At 42.0% G+C, this 2,599-nt stretch overlaps 1 long non-coding RNA gene across 2 annotated transcripts in view; it reads left to right on the top strand.

Moving 5' to 3' along the window:
- The first annotated feature begins 990 nt into the window (after positions 1 to 990).
- The window catches only part of LOC119308037, a 3,541-nt gene continuing 1,932 nt past the window's right edge, over positions 991 to 2,599 (top strand). For both annotated transcript variants that reach the window (XR_005149755.1, XR_005149754.1), the window contains exons 1-2: positions 991 to 1,745; positions 1,915 to 2,186. This is a non-coding gene — a long non-coding RNA (uncharacterized LOC119308037). The remainder of the gene's footprint in view (positions 1,746 to 1,914; positions 2,187 to 2,599) is intronic.

The raw sequence follows: 2,599 nt of genomic DNA, 5'->3' as shown, positions 1-2,599 counted from the left end.
TTTTCTCCGAAATCACCCGGAACACTTCCGGTGTCCGAATATAGTCGTCCAATATATCAATCTTTATGTCTCGACCATTTCGAGACTCCTCGTCATGTCCGTGATCACATTCGGGACTCCGAACAAACTTCGGTACATCAAAACTTATAAACTCATAATAAAACTGTCATCGTAACGTTAAGCGTGCGGACCCTACGGGTTCGAGAACTATGTAGACATGACCTAGAACTATTCTCGGTCAATAACCAATAGCGGAACCTGGATGCCCATATTGGTTCCTACATATTCTATGAAGATCTTTATCGGTCAAACCGCATAACAACATACGTTGTTCCCTTTGTCATCGGTATGTTACTTGCCCGAGATTCGATCGTCGGTATCCAATACCTAGTTCAATCTCATTACCGGCAAGTATCTTTACTAGTTACGTAATGCATCATCCCGTAACCAACTCATTGGTCACATTGCTTGCAAGGCTTATAGTGATGTGCATTACCGAGAGGGCCCAGAGATACCTCTCCGACAATCGGAGTGACAAAACCTAATCTCGAAATACGCCAACTCAACATGTACCTTCAGAGACACCTGTAGTACTCCTTTATAATCACCCAGTTATGTTGTGACGTTTGGTAGTGCCCAAAGTGTTCCTCCGGTTAACGGGAGTTGCATAATTCTCATAGTTACAGGAACATGTATAAGTCATGAAGAAAGCAATAGCAATATACTAAACGATCAAGTGCTAGGCTAACGGAATGGGTCATGTCAATCACATCATTCTCCTAATGATGTGATCACATTAATCAAATGACAACACATGTCCATGGTTAGGAAACATAACCATCTTTGATTAATGAGCTAGTCAAGTAGAGGCATACTAGTGATTATATGTTTGTCTATGTATTCACACATGTATCATGTTTTTGGTTAATACAATTCTAGCATGAATAATAAACATTTATCATGATATGAGGAAATAAATAATAACTTTATTATTGCCTCTAGGGCATATTTCCTTCAGGCACAACTCCTTGTCATGGGACCTAAATAGATATTTTTTGTAGAAGCTTCATTGGATAGCTGAGATTTATCATGAGGTGAAGATGATAAACGTGGTGAACCTGAGATGTCATTATCGGTCTTACAAAGATTAGACTAGCCACAATGAGAGTAACATAGATGATAACATCACACATATCTAAACAAAATAGATGATGTGACAAATAATTAATGAAGAAAAAAATACATGTGATAACATACCTAGTTAGTCATAATATGAGTAGCATCACACATACCAAAACAAGGTGGATCTATAACCTAATAAATAAAGTGTTGCATAACGAGAGTGGCGTTTTGGTGGCCGAGCTACCTGCAGGCCGGAATCTGGCGCCGTCTAGTATAGCACCGCGATGTGTGCTGGTATGTTTCATCGCTTGTATAGGCTGGCTGTTAAGATGGAATACACCAGTGCCATGGGCTGGGGTGCTATCATTGTACGTGGGCCTCAAGTACACATGGTTACGCATGCACCTCATGTGCCTGCTGGGCTACTTTGAAAATCGCACATGTAGCTGACAGTAGGTTGGGCTGTTGCGAAATTAATTTTCAGTTTGATGGGCCCATCTGACGCTGCAGGTGCTTATTTTATTTTTTCCCGGTTAGACCATTCATCGCCTTCGCCTGGTAGCTGGTCAAGCGGCGGTTCGCCATGGACGGCCTGGAATTCTTCTTGAGGAAGTAGAATCAGGGTAAAAGAACTACCATGTCTGCCAAATTTTGTGCCTCTTGCTCTTATTCTTTGCAAGTTTATGTGTCGTTGTCTTTGCTTTCTTGATTTTGCTGCAAATCTTTTTTTGACTTCTTCCCCTGTCCCTTGTTGTTGGATCTGACTGGATGATAATCATTGATGTCTTGCAGATTGGTTCCTAGGGTGGATGCTGGTGATATTTTGGGGGTGGAATCGATGCCGTGGAGTCCGTGGTTGCTTCCATCCATGAAGCTTGTGGGCGCTCCACGGATTTGATCTCTTTCGATCCCATGGCAGGCAGTGGTGGCGAAGGGCAGTTCCAGAGTTGGAGGATAATGTTAGTGAGGTGGTTGGTGACTCAAATGACATGGCCCCATAGGATACCACCAATGCAGCTGTTGTAGAGGATCAACAACTCAAAGGGCTCCTGCTGGACTCGTCGGTAACAACCACACACTCATGAACAAATTGTTTTTTCTCTGAGGCCGGTGATGCTAGCTTGATCCTAGAATTTTCAGTTAGTTAGCTCCCTGATAGATCATGCTCTTAGGATTCGCTGTGATTTTGCATCATTTTTTTAAGGATTGTACCGGGCAAGTGGAAAATTCTGTAAATATCCACTTGAAAGTGTCGATTTTCTGGTCGCTTATCAGGACCCCACCAAAAATAATGATTTGGAAGTGATTATGGACACCAACAAAAAGACCAAGCGGCATGCTTTAGAAAAATCAACACTTTCAAGTGGATATTTACAGATGATAGGGGAGCTCCACAGCCACGCACAATCCTTACAAGTAAAAACATTGTCGCCGTTTACCTCTGAATATTCATCTTGTACTGAAACCTTTCATTACA

This window comes from Triticum dicoccoides, chromosome 5B (genome assembly GCF_002162155.2).
Source record: "Triticum dicoccoides isolate Atlit2015 ecotype Zavitan chromosome 5B, WEW_v2.0, whole genome shotgun sequence".
Classification (NCBI taxonomy): domain Eukaryota; kingdom Viridiplantae; phylum Streptophyta; class Magnoliopsida; order Poales; family Poaceae; genus Triticum; species Triticum dicoccoides.
Note: the sequence above shows the minus strand (reverse complement) of the source record. Positions and strands in the feature narration are given on the sequence as shown.